Source organism: Phyllostomus hastatus, unplaced genomic scaffold (assembly GCF_019186645.2).
Source record: "Phyllostomus hastatus isolate PE091 unplaced genomic scaffold, TTU_PhHast_1.1 phas_contig_38, whole genome shotgun sequence".
NCBI classification, from domain to species: Eukaryota; Metazoa; Chordata; class Mammalia; order Chiroptera; family Phyllostomidae; genus Phyllostomus; species Phyllostomus hastatus.
This window is the reverse complement of record NW_025333869.1, coordinates 12,652,367-12,680,140: the sequence shown is the minus strand read 5'-3', so window position 1 is coordinate 12,680,140 and position 27,774 is coordinate 12,652,367. Positions and strand designations below refer to the sequence as shown.

Sequence of the window (27,774 nt, the reverse complement as noted above, 5' to 3'; positions counted from 1 at the left end):
AAATTTATTGAGACTTGTTTTATGTTTTAACATCTGGCTCATCCTAGAAAATGTTTACTGTTCACTTAAAAAGAATGTACAGTTTGCTGCTTTGTGGTGAAATGCTCTAAGACATCAATTAAATCCATTTGATCTAGTGTGTCATTTAAGGCTGCTGTTTCCTTGTTGACTTTTCGTGTGGCAGATTATCCACTGAGGTCAATGGGATGTTAAAATGCCATATTATGATTGTATTTCTGTTGATCTTTCCCTTTATGTCCATCAAAATTTGCTTTATATGTTTAAATTCTCCTATGTAAGATGAATAAATGTTTGCAAGAATTATATTCTTTTGTTGGATTGATCCCTTTATTATTATATAATATCCTACTTTGTCTCTTATTACAGCCATTTTTTGACATCTATTTTGTCTGATACATATATTGCTACCAAAGTCTTTTTTTCATTTCCATATGCATGAAATATCTTTTTTCCATCCATTATTTTAGTCTGTGTGTATCTTTTATTCTGAGGTGGGTCTCTTCTAGACAGCATATATATGTCTTATTTTCTTATTCATTCAGTTACCTTATATCTTTTGATTGAAGATTTAAGCCATTTACATTTAATGTGATTAGTGATAGATAGGTATTTATTGCCATTGTATCATTCAAAACTATGTTTCATTACTTTTTTTTTTCTTTTTCTTCTACTTGAAGAAGATCCTTTAACACATCTTGTACTACTGCTTTGGTGGTAATGAACTTCTTTAGCTTTTCTTTTTTTTTTTCTGTCTGGGAAGCTCTTTATTTCTCCTTCAATTTCAAATGCTAGCTTTTCAGTGGAAAGTAGTCTTGCTTGTAGGTCTTTGTTTTTCATCACCTTGAATATTTTTTCAATCTCTTCTCACCTAAAATATCTCTGGTGAATAATTTTATAGGAGGTCGACTACCAGCAACTAACTTTTATATACTGCTTTTAAGATTCTCTCTTCGTCTTTAACCTTTGCCATTATAATTATGATGTGTCATGGTATAGGCCTTTTGAGTTCATCTTGTTTGGGATTTCTGCAGTTCTTGAACTAGTGTGTCTTTTTCCTTCACCAGATTAGGGAAATTTTAGTCATTATTTCTTCAAATACTTTCTCAACCCCTTGCTCTCTCTCTTCTCATTCTGGTATCTCCGTGATGTGTATGTTATTACACCTCATGTTTTTTTCTAAGGTTCCTTAAACTATTCTCATTTTTTTAAATTATTTTTTTCTTTTCATTGCTCTGATTGGGTTTTTTTTCCTGCTACTTGGTCTTCCAAATCACTGATTTGATTCTCTACTTCATCTAACCTAGAGTTTATTCTTTCTAGTGTATTTTTTCATTTCAGATATGATATATTTCATTTCTGACTAGTTCTTTTTTATGGTTTCTGTGTCCTTTTTCATGCTTACTGGTCTTTGTTTAAGTCCTCACTGATTTCATTCATGTTTCTCCTAAGTTTCTTGTGCATTTTTATAACCATTGTTTTGAGCTCTGTATTTGGTAGATTGTTTGTATCCAATTCACTAGCCCTTTTTCTGGAGACTTCTGCTGTCTTTTCATTAGGGGCATGTTTCTTAGTCTCCCTATTTAGACTGCCTCTTTGTTTTTGTTTCTGTGTATTAGGTAGATCTTCTATGCCTCTCAGTCTTGGTAGTTTGGGCTCATGTATTAGGTGTCTTGTGGGATCAGTGGTGCTGTCTCATTGATTACTTGAACTGGGTGCTTCAGGAATGTCACTTGTGTGGATTTTGTTAGCCCTTCTGTTGTAACTGAGTCTTAATTGTTATTGACCCATTCGTGTGTGTGTGTGGCCAACTCTCAGGCTAGCTGTGAGGGTAGGCCCTGACCACAGAGTGCAAACTATTATGTGCTAACCACATAGAGTATAATTCACTCTAGCAGGGTGTGGTGCCTGCTGAGATTTTCTTTCAGATGTGCCACTGCTGAAGGCAATTGGATCCTGCTCTGATGTTGTCTGAAGCTCCCTGGTTATGTTGTTTCTGGGGCCTTTTGGGAAATACTCTGGTTCAGGTCAGTGTCAAGTGTAGCCTGCAACTAGACCTTGGCCACTTGTTTGGGGGTACAAAGCAATCTATAGTTCATGGCTGCCTCTCCTGGGACTGAGAGTGCTTTAGAAAAACAGGCCGCACATTAGGCCTGATTCTACCAGCTCGAAGCCTTGTGGCAGGACAGCAAAAGGCCCAAAACACCCTGAGATCTGCTCATACCTGCCTCCACCTGTCAGCTGCCTATTAGGCTCTATGACTTAAAGAGCCTCTAGTGGTACTTAAGTTACATGAGGTAGGTCCTCACTGTGTCACCACAAAAAGGTGAGTGGTGTTTACCAGATTAATACGGGTTCAAACTGGGTGTCAGTGCTGAGTCTGAAGGCATTCAGCAAAAGTTCCAGAGTGCCCCAAGGTTGGATGCCACCCTCCAGGATCCTATAGAGCTTTGTGGTAGGGTGGGATCTCAGGGGATAATCAGTGTGAGGCCAGAAGAGTTTATGAGGTCCAAACAGTCCAAGATTTGATGTGGTGGCTGGGCATGCAAAGGAACAATGGCCTCTCTCTTAGAATCACTCAACTCAGCATGTCCTAGGTTCTGCCCGGACCTCCTGGAGAACCCCTGATAAGTAGGGCAGGGCTGCCAGTAGTTGGAAGCATAAGGCTGCCAGGAATCCGCAGGGTGGAGCCAGTGTATCTCCTATGCACAGAAGGTGCTGGTCATGATCAGGTTATGGTGGGAAATTAGCCCCTGCCTCAGAGCCAGGAAGCTCAGCCACTACCCCACCTCCCCACCCTGAGTATTTCTAGACTTTTATATCCTAGGTCCAGGCAGCTAACTCCTCTGCAGGTCATGAGCTTTGGGGGACAGGAAGTCACAGGGTGGGGCTATTGCATTTCCTCAGGTTGATGTTGTATGGAGAAGAGCCCTTTGTCCAAGACAGATGGTTTCATGGTGTGGGAGGAGGACTCAGCATAGGGACACTGGCAGCTATCACTTCAGCTTTCTCCAAGGAGCCACAAAACCCAATAGCTTTTCACATGACTCTTGTCCACTCCACACTCCCTCTGTTGGACTCCAAGGTGACTGGTTGCAAATGAGATTTTGTGTGCTGGCTATTTAAGAGGGTGTCTTGTCTCTCCCTGGCAGCCAGAATTCCTGCTAATTTGCACAGCCAGATGTTATGTCAGCATCTCTTGCTGGCTTTGGTGCTCTGGGCTGGAGAACCTATCATGGAGTTGAGATTTAAGCTTCTAATGGGGAACCTTCGCAGCTGAAATATCCCTTCAGATTCTTAGGTCCAGACTATGGAAGTGTGGCCAGCCATTTGCGTATCTCCACCCTTTCCACCAATCTAGGCATAGCTTTTTCTGTAAAGTTTTTGCTATAAAACTATCGTTCAGCTAGTCTTCAGTTGGTTATTTAAGTTGGTTGTTCTATATTTTACTTGTAATTCAAGTTTGGTCCTGGGAGGAGGTGGGTGTAACTTCCACCTACTTTACTGCCATCTTGAATCTTCCCCAGAAAGAACTTCTGAGTAGAAAGTGTATGTAGTAACCTGAACTAATATAAGGCAAAAGAGAGTTTTCCTATGAAGACTAAAAATATTATTCATGTTCGATTAATGCAATCATAATCCTCTAATAGTGGTAATGTATGAATATTGCTGTATAGGAGACTATTCTGTGTGACATGGGCCTAGCTCCCACTCAGAGATACACAGGACCCATGCCCATGGATAGGTTCTCCTGTGGAGAATCAGGCCTGCATTGTACCTAGGCCACTTTGAGACTTGCTTTTTGCTAAAACTCCCTCACCCTGAATTGAGGCAGCAAGTGCTTACTGTAACTTCCTAACATCTGTGCTAAACCTACCAAGGATGACTTTAACCAGTTCAACCACTTTTCCCTTCACATTTACAAATATCCTTCTTCTGTGATGTGATTAGCAGCATCCTTTCCTTTGTTTTCTGTAAAAGGTAACCACCTAAAGCAAACCTGTGCATAGTAAATGAGGACCATCATGTAATGTGCCCAGAAAAGTAATAAAAGCTTGTCAAAATAAGGGCTGAGGCCTTTTATCCTTTTGAGAGAGAAGCCGTACGGACCCTTTTCCTCTATAGGACTTGGTAGTCCATGTGAATTTGTCGTGTCTCATCCACAATGTGGTGGACCCCTTGACCCAGGGTCTGCATCATTGCCTTCGCTAGGCTATTGTAAGGAATAAGTAAATTACATAAGAAAATGGTTATTACAGGGTCTGATACATAATATAGAATCAGAAAATACTCTTCTCTTTTACTTTCCTCCATTCTTCCTTTCCAATTCCCCTTTCCTTAATTACTTTGATAGCAAGGCATATAAGTCTAGCTAGGATTTTTCACAAGCAAGTTCTTAAATTTATATCTACCAAAACCCATGTATTGAAAGAAATAATAGTGACAGGTTCTTTCAATTTTTTCAGCTCATTTTTCTCCCTTGTGATTGTTGATGGTAAACCCTTGGAACTGCAACAGGTTTCCTAACCATATTCCATATTTCCTCTCCTTGTCACACATGGAGGTCCTTGTTTTCTGTGATAACTTGTTCCTAAGTCTGTTACTGAGAAGGCTGATGACAATATTGTAGAAAAATAAGCATGGGCTTTTTCTTTTTAAAATAAAAGAAGGCATGTATAAAAGGAGGTAATGAAGTATTTAGAGACCTGGAACTCAGTATGTAATCACAGAGTCTTGACTTGAGCTTATATTTTTGGAAGGCATGTGTGTGGCCCACTGATATAGGACTGTGTGATTCTCCCAGGTCTAGTAGTGGTCAACAGATAGAACCAGTTGTTATACAAAGATCTGAAGTTGCTGACTAAATAGATTACAGTTTCAAAGGGGCACTTAATTAAGCAAGGGGATACAAAAAACTCAGAGAAAATGGGGGTTTCAAGAGAATAAACTCTAACCACTTGGCATTTTCCTAAGAAAACTCCTGCAAGAGTTTTTCTAAAACAGAAGCCTGATTATGTTATACTTATGTGCACAAACTTTTAATTGCCCATTGACTTCAATATAAAGTTTTAAATCTCTTTTCATGGATTAGTGAAACTCATACATTTATATTTAATTCTGAGAACCTAAGGCATATGAGATAATTACCAATTTTTATTCCCCTAAACTTCTCTGGGTCTCAGAGATATCCCTGTAGGGCTGAAGCTAGAAATAGAACCCTTGGTGATGTTAAGAGAAAGATCTTGGAGAGGATAATTGCTCTCATGTCATCATGAGTGATATCCCTGTGGTTGTCTCATGAGAGTGACATATGAAGAATTTTAAATACTCCACAGCAGTTGTTGTGAGGTTCTTAGTGACCCAAGGAACCAGGACTGAAACTTGTACATTCCTTCTCTCGTGCCTGAGAACAAGGCCGCTGGCCAGCTTGTGTCCAAGTTCCTATTTACTAAGTACTGGTTGGCTGACCTCAAAGGTACATTATTACCTCCTCTTTGTCATACCCTGATCAACTGCAGGGAAATACATTTTGAGTAAAGAAGTCAAAACAGTGCTTTGGGTTCTGGTTTTCCAAAGATACTACTTAGAAGAAATAACGGAGTGCTGGGTCATAGGTATATTACAAACATTTTTCAGCCTTAAACACATGCCAAAATGGATATTGTGGAGAAGTGAGAGAAGCACAGCCATTTTTTTAAAAGCCAGAAGTGGGCAGTGGACCAAGTCAGGAATTGGTGGAAGATAAAACAACATTTTCTTCTCAGTTCATGAACCACCTAATGAGAAACAATGTCCTTGACCAGTGGTTTCCAAAATGGGTAATAAACACTCAGGGGGTGTTCAAGATAATTCATGGCAATATGGATAGAAAATATTAGGGTTTCTATTTTTTATATTTTATAAAAAATAATGAAGTTTTATTAAATTTTAATAAATGGATTAACACTATTATCTTTATTTAGCCAACATGGTAGATGGTCCAACCTCAAGTGCAGCTGATGAAATAGCAGGGTTCCAAAATGGGAGCAGTGGATAGTGCTACCTTATACTTCACTCACTTTTTGTAAATGGTGACATTTTATAGTTTTTGTCTGCCTGATTAAATGGATTTATCATTTATCAAGTTTTAACTAAACTAGCTTTTTATAAAGGACAAATGGTTGAAAAATTCCTACAAAAAAACTGCAGACTGAACACAGTATAAAGTACTCCTTAGAATGCAAGCGGAAGAAAATGGTGAGAAAATGACAGTGCGGACATTTCCACTCATAGAATAAAAGTAATCAATATTGAGAGGTAAAAGCGGTGGCGATATAAGAAGATCTGAAAAGAATCAGCCAAGAAATCAGTGTTATCTATCAGGTTATTTGAAATATCTTTAAAACACTATGACTTGGGGAAGCTTTGCCCTAAGTCTACATTTTGCCTTTAGGCATTAGCTAATAACAACACAAAGCCCACATGATAAACAACATGTTTAAAATATAGTTTATTTCATTTTAAATTAGCCTTTTAAAATTGATATTTCTGTTTATATTTTATAATAGTCATTAACATATTAATAGAGGAATGCTATGTATATTTATGAAGTTAAAGTACAGGCATACACAAGTTGGAAAATGCTCAAATAATTTTACAAATGAAGAACATTATCAACACATTGCTCTAGAAAATTATGATAATCAGAAGAAAAACATCCCAATGTTTATGAACTTCAATTATTGGTAGACCATCACTCCACCCACTTGTCATTGTATCATGAAATGATAAGGGAGATTATTTTAATCACTTCATTCATAAAATATTACAAAAGCAAAGTTTCATAATTGAGTAAATTAATCTCCAAATGGAAAACATGGACTTATGATGTTTTGGTATATCATGTTATGTTTGGCACAAGACTTTATTCACAACTTGCTGATGGCAGATCAGCAAGTATAGCTCAGTGTATAGGAGATTCCAATGAGATGTGCTAATTGGATTCCAGCACATGCTCTGGAGGAAATCCTAGATATTTCAAAACATTTTGTCTTTTCTGGAGACTGTTCTGGTTGAGAGACAAAAAAAATAATGAATGTCACTCTGGATGAATTGAAGGTGTTGTGCCTAACAATCCAGGTTAAACTGAACTCATAGCTATAATCGGGAGTGAGACATGGAACTCAGACCTATAGAGTGCTTGTGGTGACATTAGTTTGATATGCTGGTTCAGCCATAAGGGCCAATAGAGTATGAGATATTTTCAAGTGGTGATTAAAAACAACTTCTGCTATTCAATCTAGATTCAGAAATTATGGATGGAATACCTGCCATGTGTTTGGATGTTGCAGTGATATAGGTCTGCTTACAACAATTTAAAATAGTTCCCCAAAATTTTAAAAACTCTGGAAAAAAGTAACTAGTATAATGGGAAGAGAGAATTGGAGGAAGGTGGACCAAAAGCTTAAACTTCCAGTTTTAAGATAAGTAGGTACCAGGGATACAATATAGAATATGATGACTACAGTTAACACTGCTGTGTGATATATAGAAAAGTTGTTAAGAGAGTAAATCTTAAGAGTTCTCATCACAAAGAGAAAAAAAAATTCTTGCTCTTTTTTTTTCTTTTTATTACATTTATATGAGATGATGAATGTTAGCTGAACCTATTGTGGCAATCATTCACAATGTGTGTAAATCAAACTGTAAAAATGGAACTAGTATAATCATTGAAAAAACAAAAGAATATAGATCATAAATAATTCTAACTCCTTAGAAAAGATGAATGTGGAAAGACAGGTAAGGAATAGCTTGCTAAAACATTTTTGGTTTGTTTCTTTCCTTTGTTTTGTTCATTAATAAAATATAACCAGAGATACTGAAATTAAGAACAAATTGATAGTAACCAGAGGGGAGGTGGGAGAAGATAATGGGGGTGAAGGGGGGAAGCATTTTCAGGAACATGTATAAAGGACATAGGGACAAAACCAAAGGGGGGTAGGATCAAGAATGGGAAGTGGGGATGGCTAGGATTGGGGGGGAGTGGTGGTGGGGAGAATGGAGACAACCGTATTTGAACAACAATAAAACATGTGGAATAAAAAGAATGAACAAGATGAAGAGACAGGACAGAAGAGATGTAAACTAGTTGAAACAATTATGTGTACAGGGGTACCATAATATTTAGATTTCCCAGGCAAATAGCCCAAAGTCATATTGCTGAACAGGTAGGGTATCTACAGCAATACTCTGACTCTACATCCCTAGAAGAGCTATGAAATCCTTACATGTGTTTTCTCTTTCTTCCAACACTTCCTTTTTCTAAGCCATTCCCATTCACCTCATCCTAGTAGTCTCCTTTTTGCAGATGTGATTTGGTCAGAAATACAGAAAGTACTATAAGAATCCAAGCAAGGAGATATTTCATACAGAAAATTACATTAGATGAATTTAAGGAATGATAGAAAAAGCTTATAATGGCTTCTAGGAAATTAATGTGTGATAGAATAAACAGAAACCACTACCTATTACCTCAGCAGTGTGCAAGACTAAAGTGGGTGATTCACTAAAATGTACTTTCAACTCCTGGCACACTTTTACGATCTGCTAAAACCCACACATCTGCTCATATCTGTCACAAACACAATATGACTTCAACTTTTCTTTCATCTTCCATCACTCACGTGAATGCTTCTCAGTGGCAGAATCTAAAGCAGAAACTGGTTGGAAATGGCACTCCTAAACTTGTAGCCCTTGTAATATATGAGACAATACTGAAAAAAACAAAAACAAAAAACAAATGGTGCTGAATTTCCAACAGATGATCTAACATAGTTAAGTTTTCTCACTGGGAGTAATTAACATCTTTCTGCTCCAATGGTATTCCTGGGTGTTCCAGTGTCAGCTCATTTAACAGAATTATTTAATATGGACCTTTGATAGATAATATATCACTAATAAACTATTGTGAACTGATGTCACATCTTTAGTTGAGTTAAAGTCTAAGGAGAAAAGCCTCCCTCTCTTGCTCTAGGTGGGCTTCCCCTTGCTCTATGCTGATGCTATATTGCTCCTCTCCTGAAACCTACTCCACAAACTCTCCTGCTCTCCCTCAGGATTGTTTTCTTCTCCATTACTATACACCTCTGTCACTCAGTCACAAGATAGGCTTATTACTCAGACTTCTAGAGTGAAAAACCAAGCATTATATACTATTGCATTTGATTTAGTCTTTCAGATTATCTCTGTGAACTTGAGACACCTTCCTTTAGGATTAAAGACACAGGAAAGAAAATAGGAAAGAAAATACCTTGAGTAATGTCCCAAATTACTGATCATAAAAATGATTTTCCAAGACTTATTCCCCGGCAGAGTGGGGGATGGAGGCAGTTTTTTGTTAACCTTAGTGTCTGGACTTAAAAGAAAAAATTTTTATTTTCATCCTCTTTGTCAAACAGTTCAAGACTCAAGGCAGGTCCTCAGTGTCAGTTGCTCATTTCCTATTTGCCTCTTAATCATAAGAGGGTAAATACCATGGTATGAACCAGTGACAAGAACTGAGAACATGATATGACATGTCCAGGCATACCTGAATTTTAGCTGTGGACATGCAGATTTACTTCTTTTCTCTGACATCTGCCACATCTCAACAAGGAGCCTTACATTGATGTTTTAAAGAAGGAAATTAAAAACTAAAAATCTAAAGACATTTATTTAAGTTTCACTGTTAGAGAAATTATGCTTTAAATTTTTTAGTCAAGTTGAAATGATAACTAAAGGCATGGAGCAGTGATGATCAACTGTGCCTGCTTTCTCCTCATATCCTAGTAGTCTTGAAGGCTGGAAAGACCTTGGTATCCAGGTAGAATAGTGTGCTTATGGAAACACCATGGGATTCTCCACATAGCCTTTGCAGATCAGCAGCACTAGAGACACATGGGCAGAAATGGATGCCATAGAGTGTCATAGTTTTTCTCTGTAAGCCTCTTTATAGAGCACTGAAGAGTGATATTGATCCAAGAGGCACTGGTCACAAGTGATATTTCATTCCACTAATTAAAGGAGTAAGAATTTTGATTAGTTGAACAAAGTCTCAATGCATTATCTTGCACTGACACTTTGATTTTTAAAGGAAATGCATTTTCTAATTGTATCCTGCAGATAGATAAATCCATTATTTCACTCATTTGTTGGAATTGTACAAAAATAAGTAAACTTGTCAGCATGCTCAAGTCTTAGATTTTGCAACTTGTCATTATTCACAGAAGGCTCTGTCACAAGGTCTGCTGGAATAAAAGAAGGGGAGTACAAAGAGAGAAAAGCAAGGCAGAAATGGAGAAAGTTAACCCTTAGGTATTCATATGTTTACTAAAACTAGTTCTCAGGGACATTGGCCAGTAGATTGAACTAAAATGCCCTAGTTGGTGACTCAAAAACCATAACATCATATCCTAAGACAGTGACCTATAGACTGCATTATAATGTTCAAGAAAGGTGATCACGAGATTATATTATCATATTAAAAGTGTCAGAAGGTCAATTTCCTGTTTATGATTTTATGATAGGATAAGGAGAGAAGACCATGAAGCTACATTAGAAAGTCCAAAGTTATGATCATAATAATATTACAGTCTTACTGTATGTTTATAGAGCCAACTAATTTGAAAGGGAAAAAGCAAAAAGACCATATTCTGATAATCAAGGTGATAACCAGAGGCTGCATGTTATAATGCCTTATACTATGACCAAAAAAATCATTTTTCTAATGGTCAACTGGTTGGCTAGCTGGTTACAGTATAGTGCTCAAGGATTGTGAGGTATTGCCCTCTAAGTTTTCTGGTTTGTGGATGAAGGTAGAGCAGTAAGACTGTGAAAATTAGAGCTGAAATCACTTTCTAGTTCAAAGGAGGCATTGTTTTGGTTGAACCATCACCTCTGTAAAGCACTTAGAGTCTTACAGTGTTGGGTTGGGTAAAAAAAGCCGAGGGATGACAGAAAGTCTGGTGACAAATCTTAGAAACCATGTGTGTTAGTCTTCTTGGCTGCCATACCAAATACCACAGGCTGAGTGGCTTAAACAACAGACACTTATTTTCTCATAATTGTGATAACTGGAAATCCATCTCATGAGGCCTATCTTCCTAACTTATAGTTGGCCACCTTATTGCTGTGTCTTCACCTGGTTTTTCTTCTGTGCCATCATGGAGTGAGAGAGAGAGGAGAGAAGAGAGAGGTAGAGGAAAAGAGAGGAAGAGAGGAGAAGAAGAGAGGAGAAGAGAGAGAGAGGAGAGAGAGAGAGAGAGAGAGAGAGAGAGAGATCTTTGATGTTTCTTCCTCTTCTTATAAGGACACCAGTTCTATCAGATTAGGGTCACACATTTATGACCTCACTCAAACATAATTACCTCATAAAGATTCTATCTCCAAATATAGCTGAGGACTTTAACATATGAATTTAGGGGTGAGTCTATAACACAATGTATCACTGACTCTTCATACATCACTCAGTCTTTGGTTGGCCATGTTAGAAACTGGTTTTATTAACCCTCCCACACTTTAGGAATATCAACTCTCTCTAAAATGGACATAATAAGGATTTAAATAAAGGGACAAGTATGCATCTGCTCTAATTCATAACATTTTATTCAGTCCTCTTATAACATTTTGACTAAGGGAACTGTTCTCCACTGGAGTGTGATAGAAATTCAAATAATAGTGTCCAAAAATGTGTGGTGAAACTCAGCATCATGTAGGTTGTGACAGATCCAGGGGAGTAAGAGGTCTTTCTGGAACCTATCCATTTCAGGACAACAGATTAGAAATAAGCCTCTACTACTCAAATATATTCATGTAAAAGTGTTTCAGTGATACTAAATATATATTCTCTACGGGATTCAATAACACTTTTTTAAAAATTTTGAATTGTGTGATGTTATTCATAAGAGCTCCCCTTTTTGTCCCAAAATCTGCCCACCCTGATTCTAAGTTGTGTTAATCAATAACAGTCAACACACGGCAGTCTAAAGCCTGGAGATTACGGCCAATAGAGTTATACTCTAATAAAATACTATCTCTCAGGTAACTTTGGTTGTATAACCTTAGCCAAGTTATTTTACCTCTCTAAACATTAATTTTCTCATTTATAACTGGAAATATTCTTAGTATTTATCTCAAAGGGTTGCTATGAGACATGAGTAAGATTCCCTTTGCAGAATGCTCAGCTCAGTTCCTTACGTAGAGTAAGCTTTGGAATAGATGTTGACCACAATCCTCCTCCCACCAAAGCAGTTTAGCATCAAGCAGGAAGCACTTGATAGTCCTGGGTAGCAAACTTGCCTTAGGAGCCTTCTCATATTGGCTAGCATAAAGGATGGCATTCAGCCTACACAGAAAGGAGATAGAAAGAGCTGTGCTAAATAGTAGTGACATCAAATGGGGTTAGAATCCCAGATGTATTCAAGTTCCAGCAAGTTGTCTGGATTAAGAAGTTGAGGATGACAGGTCACCTCAGCAGGGCCAAGGGATAATGGTCATAGTAATAATATGGTTAAAGCATGGCTACCCACTCTGGTCAGGATTTATTCTGGAGCTAATGGCAGGGCACATCATGGATAGTCTTGGGAGCTGAGCATAAAGTTGAGAGCCAAGAAATTTGGGCCAGTTCTTCTAGTTCTAACATACTTTTCACTGAGAAGTAGTAGAGTGTAACAAGGCATGGTTCCAGAGCCTTCAGGAGAAGACACAAACATATTAATCAAATATGGCAGATATTAATCTATAATCAGGTATTTTCTATGTGATATTAGATATTAAAATATGTTGGAAATAATTTTTTCTTTCTAGTCCCAACCAATAGCTAAAATGTGTTGGGTGCATACTATGTGCCAGTCATTGTCCTATATTTTTACAACTTATTTTCAAGATAAGTATATATTATTCCAGTTTAGGGATGAAGAAACAAGTACATGGAAGGTAAGTGTATTGCTAATTTTTACTTAGCAAGTCAATTTCAGGGTCAGAATTAAATTTGAGTCAGCTCTTATTCATTATAATCCTTAATTTAAGGCTTAAACATGTAGACATAGAGAATGACTTTGTAGGCAGCATAGTTACAGACAGTTAGACCAGCTCCTTATCTATTTGCTCCTGTTTCAGAAGCAAATGAGCCCTGACTGGTGTAGCTCAGGATTGAGCACCAGCCTATAAACCAAAGGGTCACTGGTTCAATTTCTAGTCAGGGCACATGCCTGAGTCAAGGGCCAGGTACCCTGTAGGGGACACATTAGAAGAACCCACACATTGATGTTTCTTTCCCTCTCTTTATCCTTCCCTTCTCCCTGTCTAAAAATAAATAAAGTCTTTTTAAAAATAAAATTATTTTAAGAGAAAAGAAGCAAATGTTTTGGAAAAGCCAGTGGACCTGGATTTCTCCTGACTTATAACTTCCTAGCTGTTTTACCTTAGTTACTTCATTTCTTTAATCTCAATGTTCTCATCTCACTGGGGAAATAATGCCCAACTCTTTGATGCAGGTATTAAATAATATGATATGAAAAGTCTTATCATAGAAAGGGTACTAATTCATAACCATTTCTAATTTTATTTTTTTATCATTCCATTCCAAAAGATCATCAATCATCTTGGATACATTTAGTAATACAGACTCTTCTATGTGACTCTTATCCTGATCCATTACAAACAACCTTGATTATTAGAGAGCTAGTCTTTTTTTCACTGTGGAAAGCAGTATGGAGATATTTCAAAGAGTTTAAAATGGATCTGCCTTTTGACGCAGTGATCCCACTTCTGGGAATATATCCAAAGGAACACAAAACACTAATTCAAAAGAACATAAGCACCCCTATGTTCATTGCAGCATTATTTACAATCACCAAAATATGGAAGCAGCCCAAGTGTCCATCAGTAGATGAGTGGATAAAACAACTATGGGGCATTTACACAATGGAATATTACTCAACTGTAAAAAAAGAAGAAAATTTTACCATTTGCAACAGTATGGATGAAGCTGGAGAACATCATGCTAAGTGAAATAAGCCAGAAAAAGGTAAATACCATATGATTTCATTCATATGTGGTATCTCTTGAACAAACTGAACAAGCAAAACAGACAGACTCATAGATTGAGAACAGATGATAGCTAGTGGCAGGGGGAGATTAGGGGGTGGAGGGATTGGCAAAAATGAAAAAGGACTCATGAACAATAGTGTGGGAGGAGAGGAGTATAAGGGGACTAAATGGTATTGAAAAAATACAGTAAAGATTAAATAAAATATTTTTAAAATGTTCAACATTGTGAGAGAGAAAGAGAGAGAGAGTCAGAGAGAGAGAGAGAGAGAGTCTTTTATAATAAGATCCTTGTCTGAAGTCAGTTCTCTGAGTTGACATATGCTATGTTTAATCCTATTTTACATTATTGGCTTTTTCATATTATAAAGATAAAGTTTGTGGTATCCTAGTTTTTTCTTCTCTAAAGTAAACACATAGTTACTTCAGCTTTTTCTCAAGCAAGAATCTTGTGAATTCTATCACCACACTTCTTATCTCTTTGATAGTGACATTTGCTAATTTCTCCTTATAATTTTATTTTTATATTTTCCAAGAAGCAAATATCCACTACAGAAATAAAAAAAAATACAGACATGATAAAATGAAAATAATGATTTCTTGTTTTCACTTTACTGAAGTGCTTGAAATACTTTTTTAAAAAAGTTTTTAATTGTATTATTTCCATTACCATTTAGCCCCTTTATACCCCTCTCCCTTCTGCAGTAACCATGCTATTTATTGTCCATGTCCATGAATCCTTTTCCTTCTTTGCTCAGTCCTACAATGCCCCCTCTGACCCACCAATAGCTTTCATTTTGCTCTCTATCTGTGATGTGATTTATCATGCAATGTTTGCTCTTTCACATCCATCCTGGGGATCTTCAAGCCTTTGCTATCATGAATTATCTGCACTCTACTCTGACATGCTGCTGATACTATCTTGATACAATAGAATAGCTGTCTTGACTTGATATTAGGTGACAAAATATAAATCTTCTTAAATTACACATTAGATATAATTGAGAAATGGATGAAGAAAGCAGGCTAAACCCTGTAGAGGAAGTAGATTAATTTGCCTCGTTTGGTGCTACCATTATTTCAAATTACAAATTCACTGCTGTTTTATCATATTTGTACAAAAGGGAATTGCCTGCACAGAGGCTTCAAGAAATTGGATGGGACCTATATAATCTAGCCACGAACAACATCCATACTCCAAATCTTGGGTGATAGGAATCAAAACCTATTCTCTAAAGTCAGGTAATTAGTTTATCTAGTTGTCATTTCCCATGACAATCTTCTCTTTAGAACTTTCTATTGGTATCTGGGAATTGTCTTGATGAAATGTGAATGAAATCATGACTTTTTTATTTGTCCTAGTTCTTAAAATTCTAAGTTTATTCATTTTCTAGCTTCCAATTTCAAGTTCTCTAGTGATTTCCAGTACCCAGAATATCTTGGACATTTAGAAATAAAACTCTGTAGCCACTGTGGTCTAGGAAGATGGGCACTCCCAAAGGCAGAAGTAGTTCTTCAGATTCCATCCACTAGATGCAGTTTCTACAGTCTTCCATATATTCTCTAAAATATCAGTGCATAGTATACAGTGGGAAAGTATTTAGGGTCTGTATTAATGTCTTAGCTTCCTTAATGCATATACATACACACAAAACAAAGAAAAAACACAGAAAGCATTGATTCTGAGGTCTAGCTTTGTTATTTCCCTCTAGGTTGAATTGTCTCCTATACTTTCCAACCACAAATTCTTTGCAAGGATGAGGGGTAGGGGGAGCCTAAGCATTTCCTGCATTCACTGCTACTGGCTTTGATTCTAAGTGTCCATTGAATTGATGATATATTTTCAAATTTGTAGCTGACATGTGGGACAGTCCTCCTACCATACAGATATGTAAAGCTCCAGCATTTCGCTGCTCAGTAGTTCGTAATAAAAGGATGAGGACCAAATGGATAGAGCATAGAAGAAAATCAGAGTAAGATATTCTTGGATATTTAAAATTAGACCCAAGTCATGGGGTAGCATTTTCCTCCTGAGCTTTTTATTTGTTTGTTTTCTTGGAGAAGGGTATAGTAGCAATGAGAAATTTGGATTCTTGGAAGCCAGGCATTGGGATAGATTTACAAAACTTTGCAAAATAAATTCAAACTGCTACTAGACTACAAATTCCATGAAGGTAGGAGCTTCTATGCAGCTCATTATTGTATCTTCAGCTCCTGGAACTTAGTGGTTGCTCAATAAATCTTGCTGAATAAATAAAACATTTAATAATAAATAAAAGTTGAATGACTTTCTTTGCTTTGTATATTTTCCATGTTTATTTTCTTTTTTTCTTCTTTCTTAAGTTTTGCAAAGTCTTTTTGGAAATTCAATGCTGTTTCATTTGCTTAGGGTTTAGGTTTTAACTTGCATCAATAGGATGCAGGAGTTGAAAGTAGCATATGGGAAGTGACATAACCTTGGAGCCATTAAGGGGATGGAGTGATCAGAAGTGTGAATGAAAGAAAGTGAATGGAAGAAAGGCAATCATGAGATCAAATCCAAGAATCTAGCTTCATTCATGGAAGAATTTTAATCTTTGTTTTAAATAAGAAGCTGATTTATTTTAAAAAATATTTATTTATTTATTTATTTTATTGATTATGCTATTACAGATGTCCCAATTTTTATCCCTTTGCCTTCCTCCAGCCAGTACACCTCTTCCCTCCAGTAATCCTCCCCACCTTAGTTCATGTCCATGGGTCATGCATATAAGTTCTGTGGCTTCTCCATTTCCTATACTATTTTTAACATCCTTCTGTCTATTTTTTACCTACCAATTATGCTTTTTAATCCCTGTAAATTTTCCCACATTCTCCCCCTACCTCCTTCCTGCTTATAACCCTCCAAATGATCTCCATATCTATGATTCTGTTCCTGTTTTAGTTGTTTGTTTAGTTTGTTTTAGTTTTTGAGAGTTGGTTGTTGATAGTTGTGAGTTTATTGTCATTTTAATGTTCATAGTTTCAATCTTCTTTTTCTTAGATAAGTCTCTTTAACATTTCATGTAAAAAGATGATGATGAACTCCTTTTTCTTTACCTTGTCTGGGAATCACTTTATCTGCCCTTCAATTGTAAATGATAACTTTGCTGGATAGAGTAATCTTGATTATATGTCCTTCCTTTTCATCACTTTGGATACTTCTTGTCAGTCCCTTCTTGCCTGCAAAGTTTCTTTTAACAAATCAGCTGATGGTCTTATGGGAACTCCTTTGTAGGTAACTCTCTGCCTTTCTCTTGCTGCTTTTAAGATTCTCTCTTTATCTTTAACCTTTGGCATTTAAATTATTATGTGTCTTGGTGTGGTCCTCTTTGGGTCCAATTTGTTTGGTACCATCTGTGCTTCTTGGACTTGAATGTCTATTTCCTTCAGCAAATTATGGAAATTTTATTTCTTTTTTTCAAAAACGTTTTCAATTTCTTGTTCATCTTCTTCTCCTTCTGGTATCCCTATTATTTGGATGATTCCTTTATATACAAGACATCCTGAAAAGCTGTCTTCATTTATGTGAAAAATCAGAGGCAGGGTGAAGATTATTGAATCATCCAACAGATTCTAAGGAAGAATCTAAGGCTGATGAAAGGGTGACAAGTCAGAAAGTTCTGTGTAAGGAGAAGGAAACCACTTCAGGAAAAACAGTGCTTGGTGCCCCTATTCACCTTGCTGAGCCTGCACTGGATCACATGTGCTCCAGAAAATATTCTGCTTCCTGAGTTTTAAAACTATAGTTTGCAAAGGGTTGGCCCTCTAGGAGTCAATAAATAACACTAGAAAAATACTTCAGAAAAGAATGAGTAAGATTTACCTTAAATCTAACTGAACTACCTCATCCAAAAAGAAGTGTTTTGTTTGTTTGTTTTCATGAGGATGTTACATGTGTGTTGAATGGGCTCATGAAAAGTGCACATGTCATAGAAGCTCCCATTACAGGCACAAGGAAAGATACTGGACCTGGTCACCTAGACTCTATCTGGGATCCCAAATGTTCAATCTTAAACCTCAAATACTTTTCTTTCATTTTCACACAGAATGACATCTGAAGGGTATTCTTAGCTGAAGAACAGCAGACACAGCAAGAATTAGTTTGGCCCCACCCCCACCACATCAGCGTTCAGTGTTCTTCAGTTCCTTGCCTCTTCCCTACCTCGCATCGTGTGTATTGTTCTATTGTACTGATTGACTCCAGATTTATATCCATGGGCACAATCATAGTCTTGTCCAATGGCAGAGATGAAAATGAGTATGAATAGCATTTCCGTCTCAGGCATAAGACTGCTTATGGTTTATCTCTTTGTGAAAATTTTCATACTTTCTAGGGAAGAGTACTCACATGTATTTTCTCTCTGGTTAGAAGGGCAGCCCATGTGCCCTTTCTACCTGTGCCCATCTCTTTCCAGTGATCCATGCATGCTGCTTTTAATAAGTGGGATGTCAGGCCACTAATGTCAAAGCTCTGCAGGGCTGGACAAAGACTCTCCTAGGGAGGTGAATATCCACCTTTCCAAAGTGTGTTAAGGAAGACCAAAGAAAAGTGCAGGCAGAATTAAAGTGAAATGCCTTGGATAATCAGCATGAAAGGTAAAGGATTTATGAAATATTTCTTAGGTCTTTCTTTTTTGAAAAGATAACAGCCTTTAAAATAAGCAAGACTTTCTTCCAGGTCTAACCCCATGATCTCTCTTTGAGCTTTGAGTGACAATATCCCTGTTGCTTATTTCAATGGAGGCCTTCAGAATTCATTAACTTTAGGGGAGAAATATAGCATGGGGAAAGAAGAGAGGAAAAGAGAGGTATGATCCACCCCAAAATAGCCCAACATAATTTCTTTACCCTGATGTTTATGAAGGAAAAATATGTAACTGCTTGATATAAGATAGTTCATGAAGTCAGTCTTTGAATCATGAAATGGCACTGTTTTATTACTCATTTTAGTAGGAAAAGTTCTTAAATAATAATCATGGGAGAAACAGAAACTGAATTGTCGAAGCTGAAATACCAAGTGCTATTGGATGAAGCAGCCTATTACTGTTGTACCAAATCAAGTAATCCCCTAACCCCTCACCAAACATTTTAGCCTTGTTCTCTTGCTGCTCAGGTGTTTTTGTTGTTGTTGTTTATTTGTTTGTTTTTTCAAATCTGCCTATTCTGGTATTTGGGGATATAGGGCACATGTTTAAGTGTTAGGAAATCTCCAAAGGCACCAGGGCCATTCACAGACTGATTGGTGGTACAGTAAGAAGATTTAGACAAAAGGAGAGTTGATTGCTTATTATGAGATATGAGTTGTTATAGTGATGGCATGAGGAGAGAGAATTGGAAAGAGAATGGGAATTTTATTGCAATTTGACACAGAGCCCAATTCCTCCATTCTCCTCTAAGATTGGTTCACCACAGAACTTGCTCCTATATGTTGGTAGACTTAAACTACTTGACGAGGTGTCCTGGTTTCTGATAGCCAAAATGTTCTCTTTATTTACTTCATTATACCAATGCCTCATATGGCTGTGGTAACTAGACTACAAATTGATGATGGTGAAAATCTTTAAGGTAAAGTGATTGTAGAAATTCTATCAGGAATAATGTAGCACTCCATTCCCTGGTGCGAATGCTTCTCTGGTTAGCAGATATAAATAGTTTTCAGTCTTGAAAGATTTATCTTTCATTACCTTCTTTCCTATTTTTATCACTATTTTCTTCATATTGCAAGTCTCACAACTTGAGAAAGAGAATAAAATAAAATGTGGATCTGTACTTGAATTGGTGAGAGACAGAGTGAGTAATAAAGGAGTTCCTGATCTTAATCAGGGTTAGCAGGCACCAGGGTTTTGGCTTCAAACTTAGAATCCCACAGTGAGGTAGTTATCAACCACTCAGATGTAGGTTCCTCAGCTGCACAGACCATGCTGCTTATGTGGACATGGTATGTGCATCTTATGATGGGATTGGGATAATGGAACAAAGATGCTTGAGAATTTCAGATACAGGCCTAAGGGTGTTTGAACCTAAGCTCAAGGCCTCCTTCCCCAGATGCCCTGTTCATATTTTGTGCAGTTGGGACAGGGTACTTTTTCCAGGCAGTTATACAAGATCCACACACATCCTACAGGGGATACGAGATCTTTCCAGAAGTCATTCCTCCTTCATGTGGGTAAGACTTGCTTGGTAGAGGTTAGACACAACTAAATTATCAGGTGTTTCCAGCCATTTCTCTTTAAGGTAAAGTGATTGTAGAAATCTTTTCTTTTGTGAAACATTATCATGAATTCCCCCAACCGCAGTAAAGAGGAAAGCCTTGCATGCATGCAGGAAAATACCTTCTAAATTTGATGTAAGAAAGGACTTCTTAACTAGGACACTCAAAAAACCACAAATCATAAAAATAAAGTAGTAATTTTGATAAATTTATAATTATTTTTTTATTTATTAAGAAATAGACACATATACCATAAAATTCAAAATCTATAAAAATATATTTGCAACACATATAAACCACTTCCCCCCAAAGAAATAATATACAGGATAATATAAAATTCTACAAGCCACTAAGAAAACAATTAAGCTGGGTAGAGAGGATATCAGCAAAAGTATAAACAGAAAATTCAGAGAAGAAATCTGAATAGCTAGTGTAAATATAACAAAAGGCTCTATGTCTATAGTAATCATGGAAATTCAAATTAAAACCACAAATTTCATAATAATCAGGCTGGCAAAAATTTAAAAGTCTGAAGATACAGTGTTGGTAAGGATGTGTGGAGTTACAGGGATACTCTATTTGCTGGTGAATATGTGTGTTGGTACAGCTCCTTTGAAAAACAGTTTGAACTCTGGCTGGGTGGCTCATTTGGTTGGAGCACTGTCCTGTACAGAAAGGGTTGTGGGTTCAAATCCCAGTCAGGACTCATATAAGAGTCAACCGACAGATGTTTCTCACATTGATGTTTCTCTCCCTCTCCCTTCTTCCCTCTCTATCTAAAATAAATAAAGATACCCTTGGGTGAGGATTAAAAAAGGACACAATTTGACAATAAGCATTAAGTCAAAGTTTCCAAAATTCTTGAGCTGGTAATTCCACTTCTCCACTTGTACCACTGAAGTATTCTTGAATGTGTATGTCTGCAAACATGTAGAAAAGCACTCAAAGCAACATTACTCTGTTAGCGAGATCTGGAACCAATGCAAATGTCTGTCATCTGTTTGAATATATTTTAATTGAATTATGATATATTCATAACTGAAGTATGATACAGTAAAAAACTAGAATACAACACAATAGTAAAATAAAAGTGCTAGAGTTACATATATCAAACAATTGAGATAAAGGTTGTAATAAACATACAACTAAATATGTAAGAATTACATATATTTTATATAATACATATATATTTATATTTTAAACATACTGCTTGAAGATTAATTAAAATTTTAGTTAAATATGAATATATGTATAGGAATAAAGTTACTAAATTCAGGATAGTGTTTTTCTGGGAAAGGAAGGAAAAGAACTGGGAAGAGGTCCAAAGAGGTATTTTGGACATGTTTTATTTCTGCTGACAATGCTTTATTATTTATTAGAGGTATGGATGCACAAATATTTAATGTATTCTTTTACCATGTATTTGCATGTCTTAAATAGAGTAAATTACTTTTTTAAAAAAAAACAAGTCATGGTAGCGTGTGGTATCTGGTAATTCCCTTTTTCTCAAAGCAAATGATCACTCTTAAGAACATTCTCCACACTTTTCTCAAAACTGTATAATCCATTCAAAGAATTAACAAGAAAAAAGAACTGATAAGACAAACAAAAACAAAAAAAAACTATTGCACACTGGGAAGACATTATGTCATGGCTAAGTGGACCTGCCCACCATATAAAGACGATGTTTGTTTTTGTCATGTGGGTGTTTAACTACCTTCCATCTTTCTTCCCTTTTTTAAATATCTTACTTTCCTTCTGAAGGACTCTCCCACCTCCATTCACCACCATGTGTTTGTATAGTAGACCTCTGCAGAAGATGTGACCCAAGTCAAAACTAGTCACCAGGCTATAGTGATTGACTCAAGATTACATTGGCCAATAAAAGTCAATGAGATTGAAAAGATTTTGCAGGGAGTCACCAGAAAGTGACTTTTGTCCTTGTTTCTGCACTAGTAAAACCAAGAAAGAATGTGAGCTCCAAAATGGACTTTAGGCTCTTTGTGACTAGGAGGCTTTCTAGCCCATCTGAGCATAAATTCTGTGTGGAGCAAATCCAAGTGAATAAACAGAGTGGAAGAAACTAGATCCTGGTGGATCTGTCAAACTTTCCAATCAAGCTGTGTTTGATAGCAGCCCCCCCCTCTGAGCTCTTCAAAACTGAAGATTAATTACAGCCTCTTCATGAAGATGATTTGACACTTTTTTCCTTTCTTGAAACCAAAATGACACTAACTGATAAATCTTTCATTAGCAGTAAAATATCAAAATAAACTCTCTTGTAATACAAGTGATCACAATTTTGAGTGAAAGCAGAGCACTCTGCCCTCCATGCCCACCTCCCACCTGCCAGGTCACTAGTTCCCCTAAAACCATTCCTAACCACCTCAGCAGCTAATAAGAGATACACAGCCGGATCCACTCAGATTAAATACCTAGCCCCTTTGTCACAGAGCTGCCTAATTAAAACAACTGAAATTGCCTTTCAGAAATTAAGCCCTTCTTTTGACTAGAGACACTTATCCCAGCCAAAAAACACTTGCTGAAAGTCCAGCAAGGGGGTCATTGTTATCTTCACTTTAAACATCTGAAAAAAATGAAGGAAAAGGAGATGAGTCTGTGAGGAGGTAATTTGTTTCTTCTGTTAGATATTTCAAAACAGAGGTGAAGGTCTAAATTTAGAGTCTTGAAACAGCGTGTACCCAGACTAATGAAAATCAAAGTTCAAGGGCTTGTTTCAATTCTGATGAACAATCTACCTATTTGTAAGGATTTATTGACTAGCTGGGGAATACTTAAAATTTGCATTTTACTTACCACTTTAGGATTTTTTCCAAGAGCATTTAATCTTCTTTCCTCTTTCTCTGCTCTTTAAAAAGTCTTGACTTGCTGCTCTTAAATGAAATTATCGTTGTCTGCTTCCTCTTCAGTGAAATGAAACCAACTTTAAATAACTCACCTAGATGGCTGAATTTTTAAACTTTTTGAACAAATAGTTTCTCCCAAAGTCCCTATATGTTGTGATATATTCTATTTTATCCCATTCTATTCTATGTTAAAATATCTTGGTTAAGACCCACTAAACTGGCTACTGCTGAAATTATTTTTTTTCCTTCTAGAGTTGCTTGATATTTGTTTAGAAAATTTTTTGAATTGGCAAAATCATTCCTTTCTTTAACCTCCTCTTTTATCTAATCGAAGAATATTTTCAATCAGTGAGTGAAGATAATGGGACCAGAGAGTCTTGTGAATTCTATCAGTTTCCCTGCACATGGCTCCAAAGGGACTTTTCCAGTGATTTGTCTTTTACATTTAGGTGCATTTAGTGTCTGTCCTCTGGTGTGCACAAAGAAGACTGATACTACATTTCTCAACCTCTTTTTTCAACTACCATTAGGTTTATCTAAAAGACATTGGAAAATAAGTGGCAAAAGGGGAGGGGAGATCACATTTCTTCCTCTTTTCTTGGTACTGGCCATGTCTGCTATGTGATCTGTACTAGTATTAGTCTGATTCTGGTGTCTATCTGAGACACTAGTCTCCTAGCCTCTGTAAACACCTTCTCATATTGTTCTCTTGTCCTAGGAGTAAAAACAGCCTTTTTGTTGTTCCAAATCTCTGTATTGCTTTCTCAGCCCCTATTTGGTTTTGTGATGCTTCCAATGACTTTGTTAACTAGTTCTCACACTAAATTCTTTACATGGAAGTATTTGGCATTCACTTTTCTTTAGACTGACATATTACATTGACATATGTTATTAATTTGACCCACACCTTGAACTTTAGTTCTGGGAATGAGTGAATTTGTGGGATCAAAATTCTGAAGAGAAGGGTATCATAGGAAAAAATAAGCTCACCATTCTGAATAAAGTTTCCTCTTGAGGAACTTACAAATTCTTAAGAGGCTGAGAAACCGAACAGGTATGTAAGATGTTAAAAAGCTGAGCAGATGTCCCAATTTTTCACCTGTTGCTCTCCTCCACATCACCCACCCCCAAAGTAATTTAAAATTAATGAATAATTGGCCCCAATCTGGAAAATGTTGCCAAGTAAAACAGTGTTCCTTTGTGGCTGACCCCATGGCCAGTGCCATGCCTCAGTCCCTTCTGAACACTCAGAGACTTTTCTTATACCTGGCATCCCCACCCACCTTACACTTCTTAGCCTCCAGGCCCAGCCCTGGCATCCTCGCAGAGCAACAGAATGTCCAGGAGACAGCCTGTGCACCTGCCCAGGTGAACTCAAGTACAGCCCAGGACAGAAAATGACCATTCTTTAAAATGCTTCAAAATCTTTGGAAGAAAACCACAGCTGGAGTTTGTCTGATGACATGGAGGAAGCCATTGGCTATACGGAAAACACTGTGATAACCTACTGAGGAGAGCAGCCTATAAAGAAGCTCAGGTGTTTGGCAATCAACTCATTCCTTTCAATGCACAAGTGGAGAAGGCAACTGTCTCCCTCAACCCCACAGCTTGCAAAGGCAAAGCAAGGACTCCACTTGAAAAAAACGCTGTCTGGATCTTACACTTGTCTGGTGTAGATGTGATGTCATCAAGACAGATTATGAGGGCCAGGTCAAGAAACTGCTGGAGCTGATGAAGAACACTGACGTGATCATTGTGGACGAAGGAGACGGGACATTGCAGGAGGTTATTACTGGAGTTCTTCGAAAAGCAGATGAGGCTCCCCTCAGTACGATCCCCATCGGCTTCATCCCACTGGGACAGACCAGCAATTTGAGTCAGACCCTCTTTGCCAAAAGTGGAAACAAAATCCAACATATTACTGATGCTACACTTGCCATTGTGAAAGGAGAGACAATTCCACTTGATGTCTTACAGATCAAGGGTGAAAAAGAATGGCCTGTTTGCAATGACTGGCCTTTGGTGGGGATCCTTCCGAGATGCTGGCATCAAAATTAGCAAATACTGGTATCTGGGGCCTTTAAAAACCACTTTTTCAGCATTCTGCAGAAGTGGCCTCAGACTCATCAAGCTTCCCTCTCATACACAGAACCTAAAGCAAGACCTTCCAGCGCCGCCAACGAGACCACAGGACACCCTTTCCCAGGAGGCAAGCCCCGGGGTCTGAAGAGACCTGCAGCTGTTCACAATCGAACTGTCCATCATGAGATGGAACAGCCAGCTCAACCTGACCAGCACAGAAGACTTTATGAACTGAATCCGACAAAGGATTCTGCACTGAATCGGACAACGTCAGCAAAGGAGACTTCATCACTACAGGAAGTAAAAAGGTGCTAGACCCCAAGCTGCACACCGAGGGCACCAAGTGTCTCCAAGCCAGCTGTTATGCTCTGCTCCTCCCAGAGGGCACAGGGTGGGGGGCAGACGGGAGCTCCTTCAGTGTTGACAGTGAGAAGTATGAGCCGATACCAGAGGAGGTGAAGCGGCTGCTCCAGAAATTGCAGTTCTGTGACCCTAAGAAGAGAGAGCAGCTGCTGCCACTCTCAGCTTAGTGAGTGCCCGGAGGAGGTGCGCCCTGAGACTGTGCTCGAGGCCAACATGGGACCAAAGGGAACAGACACTTCACGCGTCCCCACGGTATGCCTGCTTTCCATTAGCGCCTGCTCTGATTTGTGTGGCAGTTGCTCCCTCCTCAAGGGAGTTCAAGGATGTTCTCACACTCAACGGAGGGGGAAGGTCTAGGCCTCACTGTGTCTCCCAAATGCAACCTCTGGGGCAAGCAGGATCCTAGCCTCGCTCCTCCATCCCTGTGTGTCTCACGCCCACCTCCCCCCCTGCCACCCTCCGGCTTCCTGCCACCTTGTTCTAGCTTCCCCATCGGTGCTGCTTCTTGGTGAGCTCTGATTCAGTTTGACCCTCCAAACTTGTTTCAGTTTGACCCTCAATCCAAAAGTGTGGGTGAGGTGTCTCCCTCTTCAGTCATGGCTGAAATACTGTAAAATACTAGCTTGTTGGGGGGTTTTTGTTTTTTTTTTGTTTTTTTTGTTTTTTTTTAAGCAATGGTTCTTAAATGTTGGTTTACATGTTGAACCATCTGGGGTGCCTGTCGAGAACTGATGGACTTGGGGCCCAACCCAAACTCAAAAGACTCAGGCCGGGTGGAGCTCAGGAATCTTCATCTTCCCTAGAAAGCAGCCACACTCCCCAGATGATTCTGCTAGATGCTATCCACAACCTCACCCAGACAATAGGGTTGTGAAAGAGAGGCTTCCTAGAAGTCTTCTGGAAAACCAAGTAGCCCATCATACTTTGAAGTTGACATCTAAGATTTTTCATGGGAGGTTAAAGTTGTCAAAGTATGCACTTTCTGCTGTCCTGTAAAATTGATATTTTAAAATAAAAACTATTATTTCACTCTTTTAAACATATTCAGTGTAATTTAAATACACAGCAATTTGACATCACCCACTTACCAAAAAAATAAATGGGTAAGTTAAATAAAAAAAAATACAATTAATGAATAATGGATCTCACAAGGGCCCAATAAGTACTGCAGCACTGCCTGTGGGGGAGAGGCCAGAGAGGGAACAGTGCGGCTGGGCTGCTAATCTCTAACGCCCTTTTCAAGAGACTCTCCTGTGAGACTGGGATCTTCTCCTACTGCTGCAACTGCCATAGTCCACAGCCACCTCTGAGTCCCCTTAAGTCAGCCCCTCCACAACCCGCCAAGCTTGGCAGCCAGCTCCCAAGGCTGGCATCACCACAGTTTTTCTGAGTCAGCTGGCTGGGTCCGCTGCCTTACTGGTCTGGTTGCTCTGGTTGATTTTTTCTTTAATTCCTTTGTTGTTGGAGTTCCATGCAGTTTGATTTTCTGGTGCTTTTGGTCATTTATTGATTTCAGATTGGTTGTTATCCTCCTTTTGGTTGTGCGAGGAAGCAAAGGGTCTCTACCTACGCCTTCATCTTGGCCAGAACTCCCAATAATTATGTTTTCTATTTTAAGATTTTTTGTTTTTCTATTATAATCATCCCAATTTTCCCTCTTTGCCCTCTTCCACTCATCCCATTCCCCACTCCCACAGTCAACTCACATACTGTTGTCCATGTCCAATTGAACAATAATAAAAAATTTTTTAAAAAGCTAAGCAGAGATTTCCATAATCTCAAGGCCTGAGAGATAAACAAGTTGTCTTAATTCCTGATTAAATCTAGGTAGTTTTCCCAGGTAGTCTGTTAAAAGAAAATAAAATTCTATATGGAAGTATATAAATCATTCAAAGTCTCTTCATTTAAAAACATACACAATAAAACTAAGTAAATGTATCAGAAAAAATGACCATATGATTGAAAAATTAAGAGACCAAGGAGAAAAGGAACACAGATTTAATGTAATAAAACTTTAGATATGCAATGTAACTTCAGGATTTATAGTTATCGGACAGGTACACTTTTAAGAAAGTATAGTTCATATATTTATGATAATTAATAAAAATTTCAATGAAGAACTGGACTCTATAAAAAGTAAAATGGAAA

The 27,774-nt window shown here is 37.8% G+C and overlaps 1 pseudogene; it reads left to right on the top strand.

Moving 5' to 3' along the window:
- The first annotated feature begins 24,591 nt into the window (after positions 1 to 24,591).
- Positions 24,592 to 25,793, top strand: LOC123821144 (annotated as a pseudogene).
- The last annotated feature ends 1,981 nt before the right edge of the window (positions 25,794 to 27,774 follow it).